The sequence below is a fragment of the Anoplolepis gracilipes genome, chromosome 8 (assembly GCF_047496725.1).
Source record: "Anoplolepis gracilipes chromosome 8, ASM4749672v1, whole genome shotgun sequence".
Classification (NCBI taxonomy): domain Eukaryota; kingdom Metazoa; phylum Arthropoda; class Insecta; order Hymenoptera; family Formicidae; genus Anoplolepis; species Anoplolepis gracilipes.
The window spans coordinates 4,452,823-4,470,000 of record NC_132977.1 but is presented as its reverse complement, the minus strand read 5'-3'; the positions used below and the strand labels follow the sequence as shown (position 1 = coordinate 4,470,000).

Sequence of the window (17,178 nt, the reverse complement as noted above, 5' to 3'; positions counted from 1 at the left end):
AAGAGAATAAATTAATCAAGTATAGACAAATTTAATTATTTAAATTGTATGTAAAAGAATCCAAGTTTTTCTTATGTTACCTGTCAATTTCTGACACGTGATTACGTCTCTCCTTCTCTCTCTCTCTTCTCTCTCTCTCTTCTCTCTCTCTCTTTTTCTTTCTCTCTCGCTTTCTCTCGTCGATTACCTATTAGCCTTTTCAAGTGAAGCAAGTTTGATCGTCCTGAGAACGATTAATGACGTCATAAACTCCGTCTTGGGTTATTAGGGGGAGTACTTGGATTATTAAATTAACCAATGAAATACTTCGTAAGTGTTTGACTAATTAATTAGGACAAAGAATCTTATTGCTTTAAAATTAAAAATAACGAGATATAATATTATTTAATGTATTATTTATATTAATTTAAAACCTATACTTTCTAACATATTTTGACAAATTTGAGTTTAATTGTTCTCAAAGTATTCAAACCTGTTTTGCTTGAACGTTATATTATTCGTTTTTTCGGGACATTCTTTCGATACGATTGACGGAGAAAGGCGACATCTTATCTCGAAACTAGATAATTTTAAGTTAACAGTGATCGTAAGTATTCGAACTTTTCAGTTGAAACGAAAGAAGAGAACGACATAAGTGAATAGTAAATCATAAATTAAATAAGATTGACTTTTATATTTTAAATTTTAATTTTAAATCATAACGCATGCACAAGAGGTTATAATTCAGTAGATATTATCTGGAATCAGGATATCCACAAGTTAGTAAAACATTAGTACCGGGAATCAGGATAGTGTAAATAGATCTTGTCGTATCGCGATCACGAATCTTCAGTACCGCGATTTTCTCTCTCGATACTTCAACATTATCTGATAATGTAAAATTTATAAGAGTACTATTCAATTTCTGAATTCTGATTCTGTGTGTCCAATATGAAAAATTGTGTTCCTTGTTCATATACGTGTCACCAGAATCAGAAACTTATACTTTTAATTACGAAATACTTCTTTTCGCATTTTGCTAGGATATTTTTATCATTTTCTATTTTTTTTAAATAATTAAATAATTGATTTTTTGTAATAAAACTTTTGTTCTCTCTCTCTTTCTTTCTGTGTTTGCTGTGACAATATAAATCAAAGCTTGAAAGATTTAAAATGGCATGTTTCTACGTGCTTCTAGCGATACACCGTTTACAATAGCACATTGATTGGAACGGCAGAGAGAATGTCCTGTTCAAATTGAGAATTGTCCTGAAAGCTCAGCATGTTGCTGTCGTCACGTGTTTAGCGTCAAAATTCACGGATAAAAACACGAATATTTGCAGTCGATTTTGCCAGTCTGCTATTTTTTTCCCGCTTTTGTGTTCCATTTTAATAATCGTAAAATTAGTAAAACTGCATAATGGGTGAATAAATCGATGCTCTTTCAACGCATAATTTTGCATATCCTATACTGACATGCAACTTTGCTCTCTTTCAAATAATTATTTGTCGCATTACGAGAAGGTTAAAGATCAAAAGCATGTATAATTGTCTTGGCTATCGTTTGGTATTGTAAGTCACGGCTATCTAGATTATTTTCCTCGATTTTCTCTCTCCTTCCGGCTGAGAAAGAAATAAAAATTTATCTTTGACAGCTTTATCCTGCATTATTCAACTTGTCGTAAAGCTAAAAGTGACTGTGTTTATTTTAAAAATAATATACGCGCAACTATAATTTTATGCGATATTATTTTAATTGATCAACTGTGATGTGAATTTCAGCAAGATTTTTGAGAACGTATGTACTTACGCAATCGTCAAAATAAACGACTCATGTAATTTAAAATGATAAGTGACGATACATATTCCTCTCACTCAGCGTGATCTGATAAATGTAGAGTAAATTAAAAGTCTCAGGAAGCCACTATCTCTCGAGAATGGCATGCACGATAAAAACATTGTATATACATTATACGGAGCAATTTACAACTTTGAGAGAGAGAGAGAGAGGGGGGGGGTGATACAAGACGGATATATAATGTACATTTTGCATTGAATGAAATTGTCCGACTCTAATCGTACCTAACGTTACGCAATACGGAATTATAGTGGCATTCACATTCATAGAAATCATTAGAGATTCATAGCAGAATATGAGTTTACAGTTAAGAGATATTGCACGCACGCACATACACACACACGCATACAAGAAACGAGATATATGCGAGATAACATCTTGATAAAAATTCGATTTTTAATTACATTCTCATTAGTCGCATCGACTACGCTTTATTAAGGAGTCACTCTAAAAGCTGAATGCGAGCAGCGCTAAAAAAAATGCGATTTGAATACGCGGTTTTGATCGAGGCATTGATATCGTTGAACTCTGACAATGCCGTCGAGATTAATATCGGTGCGCCTTTAATAGCGCGCTTGTAAGTCGCTGCATCTTTATTGCTTGAACGCTCTTGCTTGTTTTGTATAAATAAATGTAAATAATGGAAACACACACACACACACACACACATAAAACACACGCAAAAGATCCGTTTTTCTCCTTCTTTTTATTTTTTTTTTTTTTTTTTTTTTATACAGGCGCTAATGGCAATAAGGCATGTCACATTTAACTCCAAGTTGTAGGAACGTGATTGTGCGAAAATGATCTCTACCATGAAAAATTGTGTGCTTCCGCATGCAATAAAGCCATTCATATAGCCATAGATCTTTCTACGATCTTTCGAAGCGCGTGTTTCGTAATGTTCTTTTTACGTGATGTCAATAATATATTTCTGATAGCATTCATCTCGTTGATTAACTGGCATCTACTTATACACAGTTAATAGCATTTCTCGCACAAAGTTAAATTAATATCGAAGAAAAGAAAATCATATCTTATACAGAGAGAAAATTTATGTAGATAACTCTCGTTGATATTGAATACTCTTTGTACTCGGGGGGAGGGAGAAGGAGGGGGGAGGGGAAATATATACTTCTAAAACGAACATTGCGGGAGACACAATGCAATTTGAAATCTCATTACTTTGCCTGACTTTTCGTTTGAGCGAATCGTAAGAAACGCGCGCACGGTGATGTATCATATCGCAAACATCTTAATGTCTGAAATCACTTAAGCTCGTTGAAAAACGGAAATCTCGAAGGGAAGACGCGAAATATCGTTCAAAGGTTAGCGTTTCCATCATTCCTGTCGCCCACCGCCGCCCCGGTCGCATCTTCCGCCATTTACGCGCTCCTCAGCTCTCTTCGGTGTACAAAAAGAGCACGGGGAGGAAAGAGGCGAAGGGAGGCGGTGCGAGAGAGGAAGGGAAGAAACGCCGCTTATTCCGATAGTAATAATACGCAGTGTACTTGGCCAGGGCCAGGGAGTTGCGACGCGCTCTCCCAAAAACACGGAAATATTTTTACGACGCAGAGCGACGCGTCGGAGCTTTTGTTCCTCTGCTACGCAACACGCAACGCTTCTCACTCATCGTCGCCCGTCTCCCCTCCCCCCCACGCCCCTCCCCCTCCCCCTCCCCCCTCCGCGCGCTTTCGACCCTCGCGCCTGCCGTATTCCCTTTCCCCCACCCGCTCATCCCTTCCCTCGTCGCCACGACCGATCCCACTCTATCCCTTTTCGTTGCGTCGTACTATGGTACATGGTATCTCGCATGCGAGCAGTAGACATGAATCGGCGGATGCGTGGCCGTGTCTTCGGCTTCGGGCGAGTACGCGACCGCGTCCGTAGTACGTATCTACGATCTAGACGGGGAGAGGACGGGCCGTTATCGTCGTCGTCATTATCGTTACCGTTTGATTTTCTCTTGCTGGTAGGTTAGGAACGTTTCGCACATTCGTTGACGTCGCGTTCGTTGGCTCCCACGTTGCACGTGACGGTACGTTCTGTCGGTGCGCCTTTCTCGCCGACTAATTCTCGACGGGAGCTTTTCGCGCGGCGTCGCGTCGCTAAAATTTATACGCCAATCTTCTCCGTACGCGTTTGACTTTCCGAGTGACTTTCCGTGTGTTCCCGAGCATCTACCGCTTATCGTTCTATTCTCTCCCTCTCCCTCTCTCTCTCTCTCTCTCTCTCTCTCTCTCTCTCTCTCTCTCTCTCTTTCTCTCTGTCTCTCTCTCACTCTCTCTCTCTCTCTCTGTCTCTCTCTGTCTCTCTCGTAGCGACATCAACGATGACCTTCCTCTGTTGATATCCAACGTACGCGTTCCAATCCATGCCACGTGCGATACGTCCCTGAGAAGGTGTGTTGCCCTGTGTTGTTTTTATGTTTACGGCGGAGAAGCGCGTCGCGCGCCTACGATAGCGTCGGGTGTCATTGGACACACACGGATCTCGCTCTTGGTGGCATGATAGGGAAAGGTGAAGTGAGTATCAAAAATCTTATAACGCGAAATGTTATGTTTTGCTTTATTTTGATTGTAATATTGTCGCGCGAGACATCGGCCCTCTTTCGTCGAAATCGAATCTTTCATTTATATTATAAAGTTCGCTAAATACTAAATAGTATATCAATGCGAACACTATTCGTGACTGTGTTGTCACGTTATGCATATTTATAGCGACTGTGTGATGGTATTTTAATTTGATAAAAATGTGACATACGATGTAAAAAAATTTCGAACCCGTAGATTTCGCATAATGTATGACAAGTTTAAAGTACAAACACGTTATAATTCTCGTTAACGCGATTTATTTCGGTGTATTTTTTTTTCTCTCTAAATCAATCGTGGTAAAATACGATACACAGAACATTCGACTATATGTGTCAATAGTGAATTTCTAAGAATTAAGAATTTCTCGAGTTTTATTGATTTACATTCTTAATTTTCACACAAATTTACCACAGACTTAAAAGTACACACACACATAAAATTCTAATATATACAAAATTGTAATATTAATTTATATACAGGATCTTGAATTAACTCTATTCTATATCATTTTCTAAAAAACTATTTATATAGATATAAACTTTTTTTTAAATTTCATTGAATTGCATTATTATTAAAAAATTTTCTAGTAAAAGATATTCGTGTTAATAAAATCTTTAGTCAATATTCAGAAACTATATAAAAAAGATGAAAATAGAATATTTATGCGTAAAATTAAAAACTTTAAATTGTATACAAATTGACAAATAAAACACTTAATGTAAAATTAAAAAATTATATAATAAGAGAATACAAAGAGAAAGAGAGAAAATTTACTTGTCAGCTAGACATTGCTTATTATCTTGTTATTTCCTTTAGTCACATTATTTATTTAAAAATATACATCTTCTGACACGTGTTTCTGTATGTGTGTGACACATGGAGCTAAAAAACAATTTATTCATTTGTCATATAACATACACATTAATTATATGAAAGATAAGTCTATGTAAACATCATGTAGAAAATGTAAAAGAATACGACTTAAACATTGTATGAAAAAATGTGACATAAATATCATAGACATAGGCATAAATTTAAAAATTCATAAATATATAAATTTAATTATACACACGGGACGATTTAAAAAAATATTAATAAAAAAGAAAACAATAGTTTATATTTAGTTAATTCTAAAGGACGCGCAGCTTATATGAATGTATGGCCTTAATCGCATTGTTTACGTAGCGAATCAGAGTTACGATAAATCAGATTCATGTTGTTTATTCGAGAATAATCTCATTGGCAGTATTATAATTGTTTCCAAAAGAAAATAATCGAAACTTGTTTCTCTTAGATTTTACGATCAGTAGGCAAATGACAGTTTGCCTTTGCCTCTTCCTTCTCGTCTCTTGAACTATTGACCAAACGATATGAAATACAGTTCTCACTTTGATTTAACATCTATAACAAAAACACGACAAGACTAGACACTAGAGAGGGAAAGTTCCGGATTGTTTTCTCATCAAATGTAATTTAAAGGCAAAACACGAAAATCCCACGGGAGGTTGGCTATAAAATTACGTGTTTACCGTATGTTTCCACAATTGAGAGTACTTTTCGGAGAGCAAATTCCGCAAGTGTTGCTTAGTTAAATATTCTTATGTGCGAATGGCGAATTAAATCAGCTGTTACGTATTCTATTCGTCTTCTATATCATAGTCAATTCGCGGATCAAGTTGCACATTAATTAATTGATAGATATCGAGTGATAAAAGGCATATATTATGTTGTACGTCAAATGCGAAAGATTAATTATTTTTCTTGGATATTAGCATAATAAAATATAAATTGCAAATTTGTTATTTAAATAGATAATTATTAGTAGTACATTGCTTTAATAGCAGTTTTACTATTATATAAATTAAACTAATTAATACGCGCCTGCCGCGATAATACATATTTTTTTATCGATATTCTAAAACTGTAAACGACATTATATATTTAAAATAACTGATATACACATTTGTGTAGAAGTCACCGGTTTCTTTTTAATTTGGAGAATTACAATTTGAAATAAATGGCATAGAATGTATAAGTAATTGTTTCCGCTAAGATCTCTACGGATATAAAGTCTTCAGGAAATTATAGTTAATTAAACGACGCTTTCTAATTTGCTAATAATACGTCCGGTCGATAAAAGAAGCTTTGAATTAATTAATTAGGAGGACTCTGTACATAATATTTAATGTATGCATTGGTGCACAATTTTGGTTTATTTTAGCGATTTTGCAAACAAGAAAATATATTTACATGTGTAAATAAAAAAAACAGCAAATAAAATATATTTTTGTGGTATTTCTTGTATCAACAAAAGTTGAATAGTTCTCTCATTCGATATTTACATTTGCAACATAGTATATACACGGTACGGTTGTACCAAGTAGAAAATATCATGGAAAATTTTGCAGAAAGTTATATAGCGGTCGCGTAAAAATACAAAATATTACGTTTCGAAAATCGTTGTCAAAAATTATATACTAGTTAGTTTCTCATCATAAATGAGGTCACGTGAGACATACGGAATTTATCATTGGACGCGACGTAGTCTTTAACAGACTACTCCATTAATAGAACTTCTAAATTGAGTCGACGAAATGCCTTTTGTCGTAAACATAGAAGCGCAGCAAAATGCATATTCGTAATACAATGCCCTGTATTTAAATACTTTGAACATTTTATATCTGACAGTAATATGTATATCAAACATTGTTGTATACGTTGATTATGTAAAATAAAAAAAAATACACCGATTTATTTTAAACAGTTTTTTGACACGGTATATATATCTCGAATTCTATTTTTGTAAATTTCAATTGTTTTTTATCAAATAAAATCGATTATCACAGGAAATATTTATCCTTGCAAAAATATATCAGGAAATACTTAAAATATTTAAAATCTTTGAAATTTGAAAATAGAGTTATTTTTTGTTTAAAGCCTAATCTATACTTATTTCTCTGGGGACAAGAATATTGTGTGTGTGTGTATATATATATATATATATATGTACATACATTCATGATATAAAGTATTAGGATGATATTATTGACATGTTGCAAACACGTAATTATAATAAATTAGAATCGTGACGGTACATAATAATGAAAACCGTGCGAGTGGATTGATTGTATTCACAACATTTGTGACACGAATATAAATTTCCATCTCTCGAAATTATATAAAGATACAATTGATATATAGAACTGATATGTGTAAATAATACCGCACATAATAATTTTATTACTATAACATTTAATAATATTTATATATATATATATATATATATATATATTACAGAGATAATTCATGCTGAAAAACCGTTTTGGTTGTTTTTTTAACGATATCAAATTTCTTAAATTAAACGAGCTTTTGTTACAAATATTATCATATATTGATATTTGATATTTTCATATAAAGTAACGTAGTTGTACGTGGGTGCAAAAAAAGTATGACTATAAATTTCTAGTAGCTTCCGTTTTGACGCTACACTGTAGTTGGTTTGGCGGGTAATAATATCTTACAAACGAGATGAATTTTTGAAAGGGTAGATGCACTTGGGAGAACCGAGGTAGAAACACGTTTTCTGTTGCAAAGATAGAACGTATATACGTCGAAGCGAAAATTCCGTAACAATATTATTATACACGGTGGGACGAATTTTCAAAGATGCTTATGTTGGCACGAAACATTCTCGTTGCCATAGCTCTTGAGCATTCGAGCGTCGAGTGATACTACTATCCATTTGTACCAGCGGCGTTGGTACTTTAGGAACGGAGCGAATTTTCCCAAAGTTTGAGTTTGCCCGAAGCGAATGTCACGATGTCGCGAAAGTATCTCTCGTCGCAAAGTGAAATTCTAACGATATGGATATTCACATACGTGTACAAACGTATAAACGTTTTCAGCACCGAGTTTCGTTTACATCTCGTGCGTGAGATAAGAATTGTTTATCTACGTGGTCAGATCATTAATACATATTCTAACGCGAAGCATTCTGTGATACGAGAAATTGGAAAGACTTTTGCAATGAAGTTTTTTATTTAATTTAATTAATTAATTTTTTTTTTTTTTTTTTTAATATTTTTATTCTGTAAAAGTTTTTCATATAGATTTTCTATTTGAAAAAAAAAAATTCAAATTTTTTACTATCACTTGAATTATTTACAATCGGTTGAAAAAGTTTTATAAATATAAACAAAGCATCGATTATTTTAATCGATGATGCTTTGTTTATATTTATAAAACTTTTTCAACCGATTGTAAATAATTCAAGTGATAGTAAAAAATTTAAATTTTTTTTTTTTTTTTTTTCCCCCAATTACAATTTCAATACATCTTGAATGTTAAATTTTATTTTCTAATATCCATTTTTTTTAAATCTTATAATATAATTCTTTTATAGTGCAAAGTTTATATATGACTATGATATATCACTTCTACAACACATCGGATGTAATTTTAAAAACAATGTTACGCGAACATGTGAATTTTCCGAAGAATTTCCACGAAAATTATTGAAAAATGGTGAACAATTTCGCTAAAACTGATATTTTATTTTACAAGCTCGATTATCCGAGCTCACTTAGATGAAGAAAAAGTATTCCGTAAGATTAAAATTCTCGAAAATCCGAACACTTTATCTGTGACGTGTCTCAATACTTGATGTACGAGCATGTTGCGGGCTCCTTCTAAGAGTACACCTATCTAGGAAAGGTGAAGAAGCACACACATTCATCAATGTGTACTTTATCATCGACTTCTTTCCGGTAGTATATAGTATGCGCACGCACGCACGCATGCACGCACGCACTCACGCACGCACGCACGCACGCACGCCGATCTCGGGCAACGGGAACAGACTATGCGTGCGCGCGTATGCGTGCCTTTGAAATAACTGGGATTCCATTGCGAAAGTGTGTGCGCATACGACGACAACCTGTTCGGAGATAGGACGAAGTAAACGGGTGCGTGGTCGCTCTTAGCCGTTCATTCCTCGTCGTCGTCTTTATGATTTAACTTTCGTGGAGAAGCATGATCCGTTGTTCTGTTTCGCGCAAACTTCGCGATACGAAGCTCATTCTCTCCCGCACAAAATAAGATTGACGAAGCAAACCGGTAAGGGATCTTAAATTAAAATGGTACGAGATACTGAATTACAAGCGTTTTAATTATTTAATCTCGTTCCACGTGAAACTTTGTTCTTATAATACACAGTCGGTTATCTCGATCAATAACGTAGTAGATTAATGTCGGGTCAATTACTTCATTATAATTATTTTGTTGGGAAAAAATTTATATATTTATATATTTTTTATTTGAAATTAACTCAAGGATATATCGGATCTTCCGTATCGAGAATTTTCTTATCTGTTCGTATATCAGAAATTTACTTATCGAATTTCTGAAGAAAATTGTCAACAAATTTGACATAAACGACGTGCGTCATACACAATGGAAGCACACGATACTCGAACCTTTTTTCTTTAACAATTTTAGATTCTAAAATTCTAGATGCTGTGAGGAAGAATATTACATTTCTAAAAAAATTACTTTAATTACTATAAATATTTATTTACCTAACAACTGCCTAACACACATTATAAATACTTTTAATAACTAATTTTATTCGAATTTAATCATCTGATTACAATTATATGCGATTGACAATATACGCGAGTAATTTTGTAACATTTATTTTTGCAAAGTTGTTTTTACGAGATTAATGCAATTAATTACATTAAATTATACGTTTTTTTTTTTTTTTTTAATGACGTGCATTTTTATCCATAATATATAAGCGTTTCAAAATAGCAAATAGCTGCAACTGACTTTCAAGGAAGTCAATTAAGTTAATTTAAGGCTTTATCATCTATTCTGATTATTTATGATTACGTTGGAATGCATAAGTTACGTAATATCATTTACGTCATATAAAATTTGATTTAGTTTATATGAGATTCACTTTGTAATTATAGATTGCAGGTTTCTCCGAGCATGAAAATTCGCACGAAATTCGTTTAAACAGCAATTTGCTCCAAAATGCAAGGTCTTCTCGCGTGAAAACCATATTTGCATCATATAAAATTTATACATCGATATGTATGTAACAACTTGTATTTCTGTATATTTGTAAATTCAACACGCAATATATATATATATGTATATATTTAATTTATACTCATATATTTCATAGATGCTATCAATCATTCTCAATTAGATTCAATCGTGCTAAACGATTGAGGATTGAAAGATTAACAACAAGTAGGAAATTGCGTATTTTATTCATATTCGTTTCGAAATGCGGAAAAGTGACACGTGACTTTTGATAAATGTTTAAAAAACGCAGGTGTATATGTTATTAAGAAGAATACTTACACATAAAATTTTTCGAAATATTAATTTCAATTTTGTAGATCGATCTTGAAGTATTAATTCTTCTTGAATTGATAACATGAACAGGAAGAATCTTTTATCGCAAGACATATTTTTCATAATTTATAAAAAGTGCATATATTAAAATTTTCTGTGAAATTTGGCGTTGCAACGAAATGTCAAATTTAGGGTGTGAAACGTAGAATTTGCCGATCGATTTAGTTTGAAAACTTAAACGACGTTGTGTCGCAAATAAGAAGAGATAAGATCTTTGACAGTTCTTTAAATACGTCTGATATAGCCTGACCTACTTTCTATCAACTACGCGAGAGACTTGAGAACAGCATGATTCTACAAAATAGCTATTCCATACTCGATTAGATCTCGCAAAACAAAATAAATATCAAAAGATATCGAGTAAATCAATTGATGTAGCTATTAATCTATTGTCGTAAGATTTTGTCTGTTTACAGTCTTCGTATACATGTATTGCTTTCGTAAATGATTCCGATTGAGCATACGAGATAATTCTAGAAGGGGGACTCGAAAATTTTCATTCTATACATTCAATTACATCTGACAAAACGAATTCTATAAATTTGTTTCATATTTCGCTGTCAAAAGAGGTTTTCTCACGTATGCTTTACGTATGTACACATCACACGTGTAGTTCAATGTCGACGTATCATCTTTCATTCATAATTGCCTTAGCGAAAGGAAAGATTGAAAAATAATACGGATCATTCTTTCTCTCTCTTTTCTCTCTCTCTCTCTCTCTCTCTCTCTCTCTCTCTCTCTTTGCGCATACATTCAAGTCGCTCTTTTCGTAAACAACATTGCTTTAAATCTTAACGTTACGCAAAGTGAATGGTAGAGAAAATTTCTTTTTACAATTCACTGAAGTAATAGTGCGACGAACATCAAAAGCTAATCGCAAAATGCGCACAACGATGTAATGATAAACGAGAGTATAATATTTACAGGTGTATTTTGGATCCCGCTAATTATTCTTTTAACGATACGACTTGAAGAATTTTAAAATAAGCTTGTTCATACGTTTTAATCTTTGACTTTGTAATTCAATTAACTAAATTAAATGCTACGCACCGTTCTTAGTTTTTATTCAGAAAATTGTGTTTATTTTTGTAGATTTTGTCTGCAAGTATTTTTTAATACTTTGTTTTCTTTTTTATATTTTTTAAAAAAATGTTTGCAAAAAATGTTCAAATACGTCGAGCTTTTATAAATATCAGCTTTATTTTATTTAATATTTAATAAACTATATTTCCTAACCTCTTTTTTAAATTTTAAATGAAGTTATTGTGGGAATATATACATATACCTAGAGACAGCATGTCTAGATAGTCAAAATACTATTCTTAAATCCTTTTTACTCTTTAAATGTATCTTTACATCTTTCTCTACCTTTATCTATCTTTTTATTTTTTGTAGATTATAATCACTTGTAATAGAAAAAACAGATTTTAACAAAATTCATGCAAAGAGATAGTAGAAAGATATATTTTAGATAAGGAAAAATTCCTTAGAATTATTACAACATACAAAAAAGAAGTTCAGAAAAAGAAAAATACGATTAAAAAAAGACTAAATAAATTATCATATTGAAGAGTACAATATGTTATATTATACTATCGGCCGCACGAATCGCTTTGTAACATTTTATTTTTTCTTCTTTCATTTGCGTAGTGATCTATCGGGGCTATCGGCATGGCAAGTAATGTGGGACAAGGCAGTGGCAGTGCTCTAGTGTTGATTATATTATCGACGCGCCATCGACATCGGCCAGTTCCACTTTTAGCCACAGAAAAGACACCGTATCTACGGCCACTATGTAAGTATCCACGAACATTTCCGCCAGCCCTTTTACTGTTGTAAACTCAATGAGCCGCGTCGCCCCCTTTGAAGACGCGCGTCTTGATTATCTCTTGACTTGTTAAAGGAAGGAGAGCTAGAGAGTTAACGCAGAGAATATTTCTGAGACCATTCGGCAAATCTCGACAAAAATGTTGAAAGAAAAAAAAGATATGATTATTTCAATATCAATCTATATAATTAATTTTTTTTTTTTAATAAATTAACATACATAATTTCATTCTATATAATTTTTAAATTTTTCGGATAAATTAATATATCGTCATTTTATTTGACCAAAAATTTGATCACATTTAATTAAGATGATTAACGTTTTGGAAGTTAACGTCGAATCAAATCTTTACGCTATTATTCGCTACGTAGAGTTTATTGGACACGTCACGAAACACTTCGTTCAACACTTCGTGTGATGTGGTCGCACTTCGAGTTCTAGACGGATCAAGTGTGCTCCCTCTCTACGACTATACGAGACTTCATTCGCAACTTCTTTCTTCACCGCGCTTCATGCATGACGTGTCTTTAATGAGAATATCCGGGTAGAATAGTTGGAGAGAGGGGGTGGAGAGGGGCTAATATTCGATTACCGGTTGCGAATGCCGGAGGATCACGTTTTGTATGCAAACATGCCATCCGTGCTATTCTCGCGCGCTGTTTTAAAAGCAAACAATTTACTTTGCGAACGCCTGCGCGTAAAAAAAATATCGTATTTTGTGTATCATAACTTAAAAAAAAAAAAAAAAAAAAAAAAAGGAAAGAAAGAAAGAAAAAATTCTCCTTTGATTTTACGCAAAATATACATGTTGATGGTTTTATATTTGTTTTATTTTAAAACGTGCTTATTATTAATTTCTGTCGCTTATAGTTCGGTGACTTTTAATACAACTTTTAACACTCTCGAGATACGAGATCGATTTAGGTTTGGTACGAACAGTCGGTCGAAACTGTTAATTGACTATCGAATAAGGAATTTGTAGAAGCTGTTGCGAAAGGAAATTTCTTCAGAGCTCTCAAAACTCTCCATTTGCGATTATGGCTAACTGATTGCCCGCGGGCGATTTGCGGTATCCCGATTCTAGCGAGCTTCAAAGTAAGATGCTGTTGAGGTAAAATTCGATCTGGCACTAAATGAAGTCTCGTTACATGTTCGTAGAGAATTCCGGGAATTATTTTACAAAGTTTTGCTTAATTCCCGGTTGCTTCTAACTATCGATACCGCGTTAATCTTTGTGAAAGATCTATCGAATAAGTAAATTATCGCCTCGTGGTTTGACAGTCTGTCGAATACCTAATGAGCACTGTAAATCTGTTGATATACGACTCGTATAATATCGTCGTAAGCGGATATCGGTGTACACGAAGTACAGGGATTGAAGATCCAAATGGACAAAAAAAACTGAAAAATCGATGGTATATAATTCGATCTCCCTTCGAAAGGGTCGTGTAATGATCACCTTGAGAGTATACTTCATAAAGTAAAAAGTATGAATTATATCGGCGACATTGACGTTTACCTGTTTGTCTCCGCATTAGACGGAGATGTTTACGCCAAATTACTGTAATCTTCCCATTATTTCTCAATTTCTCAGCGATTTCGACCTTCCGTTGCGCGCAAACGACAGTCAAAGTATTCGCCGAAGAAAACAAATTAACGCGTTTAACGGTAGACGCGAAACGAGAAAAACTTCCATCAGCAAGGCCGCGTTATCTATTATTTGCACAAAAAAACTCGTTATTTACCGTAGAATCCCTCCGATTGGAAAATACCGCGGGGTATGTGCCTTCCATCCCCCCTTTATAGAAATCGGTCTCTCGTTATGGGGGAAAAAAAAAAAAAGAAAAAAAAATTCATACAGTTCTATCTAAAAATTTAATCATAAACTCTATACGTAATAACATTCAATATTTATTTTCATTGTTTTTGCTTAGATATACGTCTTTATAAATCTACGTAAATAAATATAGTTTAAATATAATTTAATGAAGTGTGTATTGGCTTGTAGAGATTATATTTAATTGTCGCTCGAAATTCCATTACATTCTCGCACGTAATTCATACTGTTCACGTTTCGCCTAAGAACCAATGAAAAAGCAATTTCGATGCCCAAATCTCTATTGCCATATTGTGTCAAACCATTGCGTCATGCGTATGCGAAAATACCTTGGTGACAAAGCGGGGACTGTACCGTGACTAACCGGCGGCTGTGCTCGCAATTCTACGTAAGCAAATTATGAAGAAATTCGCTGATTGCGGTTCAGTCGTGTAATCTATTTGCCGGTTTCGTGCTCCAACTTGCCCGCGATTTCACCGATATGCCTTGCGAATGCGTTATGCGCAGTAAATGAATATTGATTATAAACTCTCATGTAAATTAAAGCTGATAAAGTTAATATATGATAATTGTGTTTAACCACATACACACATACATAACGATGACAATTATTACTTGCAATGTTGCAATTGCATTCTTAAAATTTTACAGGTTTATTGTATTATTTATTATTTTCTTTTTTTAATCTATATTTTTTTCTTAATATTTACAACGCGTCAGAAGTTTTTTCTCGACACTGATATCTCAACGTACTGTAAAAGAAAGGCTTGTCATGTTGCTTTTAAGCTTTTTTCTGATGAATCTATCTTGATTATAAAATTGTTGAAATTTAAACTGAAAGGAGAATTTAAATGGAAAGCTTCTAAATAAACGAATGACGAAGAAACTTGGACGATTTACATTGAGCATCGCCTAAAATACAAGCTCGCAAATTCGCTAAAAGTAAAATCGTATCGCTGTTTGTGCGCATGTAAAGTGCTCGGCCGTTTCGTAGAAATAAGCGTGACGAGGAATAAGCGAAGTCGGCAACGCGAAAAACGGGTGTCGTGAGAAACAAGAAACAAGGGACGCGTACGACGTTGCTAAAAGTTGCGCAATCAAGATAAGAATGAGACATTCTGTGATTCTGTGTGTGTGTGTGTGTGTGTGTGTGCGTGTGTGTGTGTGTGTGCATATGTATATTTCGTTAGACAATCGAGAAAACGTTATCGACTTGTAACCGCGACGTTACACCGCGGGACGTAACCAAACAATAATAATAGGAAGTTTCTTTTTACAGCACACCTGTCATATAAATCTAAAGAATTGTAGTAAAGACCGTGAAGGTTAAGAAATGCCGCAATAAGTCGAGGAAATTGTCAAATCCCACGATAACTAGCTCTAAAGATAAAAATTTGTTTAACTGGCAATAATTATGCTTGCACGCGTAATAAGAGAGCATTATATAAGCGGTAATTGGGGAAAAAATGTATAAGAAGTAATATATAAAACATAACAAAAAGTTATTTGCGCGTCTTCTTGAATTTACTGATGTATATATGTCCACTGTTTTACTTATATTTTTTTTTTTTTTTTTTTTTTTCTCATAAAACGATTCAGGCTGCTTTCAACCTGCGATGATTAATGAGGGTTTAATGAAAGAGAATTTATTAGCACTTTGGAAAGTGTCATCTATGTGTAGCGATTCTGTTAGAATATGGTAAAACGTTGCAACCCCAACGGGTTGTTATGGCAACCTTCATTTCAGGGACGTGATTATGTGTCACGCGACGTGATATGACGTTAACGTTTATCCTATTCAGAATACATTATTGCACAATGTCTCTCTAATTGTTTTCCCAAATTCATGTATCATATCATCGGTGTAAAAAACATGAAATAAATCTACCGCATTAATTGATTAAAGTTTTCAGTGCGTGTCGCGTTTTAATTTATTGGTGTTGTAAAATGTTAATTTAAAATGACTAGACCGGTACTTACATCAACTTGCCTTGGATCGTAATATTAGCAACAATGAGAAAGCACCCATTCGCGGCTATTGTTGCGGCTTACATATGCGCATAGATAAGTAGAAATAAGATGAACAGTGTGATTGGCAATTAATCATTCAATATTTCTTAAAGCATTATTTGAAGAGTGACTTTTTTTTTTTTTTTTTTTTTTTTTTTACAGAAAAAATATGTTGATAAATTATACGTTGAAGTTATTTTTTTTATCAGTCTGTTAGTGTTTCCTTATTTCTATTTCATTTTTTTCGACAATTGATTTTTCTACTATTATAATTCCGGAAAATGTAGTTGTGTAGTAGAAAAAAATATATTGCTAGTTCGGATTCAGAGAAATAAACCGCAGAAAAGATATAGACTGCAGAAAAAGATGGTTAAAAATAGACATAATATTAAAAATACATATAACAAAAATGCTTCTCAAAAAATATAAATAGAGTAATTTAGTAATATATCGACGATATTAATTAGCTGACATTTAACTTTTTAGTCTTATCATTGTTCGATTTGCGGGCCACAATACAGCAAGGATAATAAGATCTTGGTTGATTCATTGGATTTTAAGTTAAGGGTGCGTTCATAAACGTGCTCGTGTTTGAAAATATATTTAAAAAAATTTTGTTTAACTCTGATATTTTTGAAAGTTGTTT

At 33.5% G+C, this 17,178-nt stretch overlaps 1 protein-coding gene across 4 annotated transcripts in view; it reads left to right on the top strand.

Annotated features, from left to right (window-relative positions):
• Positions 1-17,178, top strand: part of LOC140668574 (insulin receptor) — a 65,508-nt gene that overhangs the window by 3,443 nt on the left and 44,887 nt on the right. For 3 of the 4 annotated variants that reach the window (XM_072897730.1, XM_072897727.1, XM_072897729.1), the window contains exon 2: positions 12,508-12,652. The gene's annotated coding sequence lies outside the window, so the exon portion shown is untranslated. Of the gene's footprint in view, positions 1-4,155; positions 4,360-12,507; positions 12,653-17,178 lie in introns of all 4 variants that reach the window. The other variant, XM_072897728.1, reaches the window with a different exon arrangement.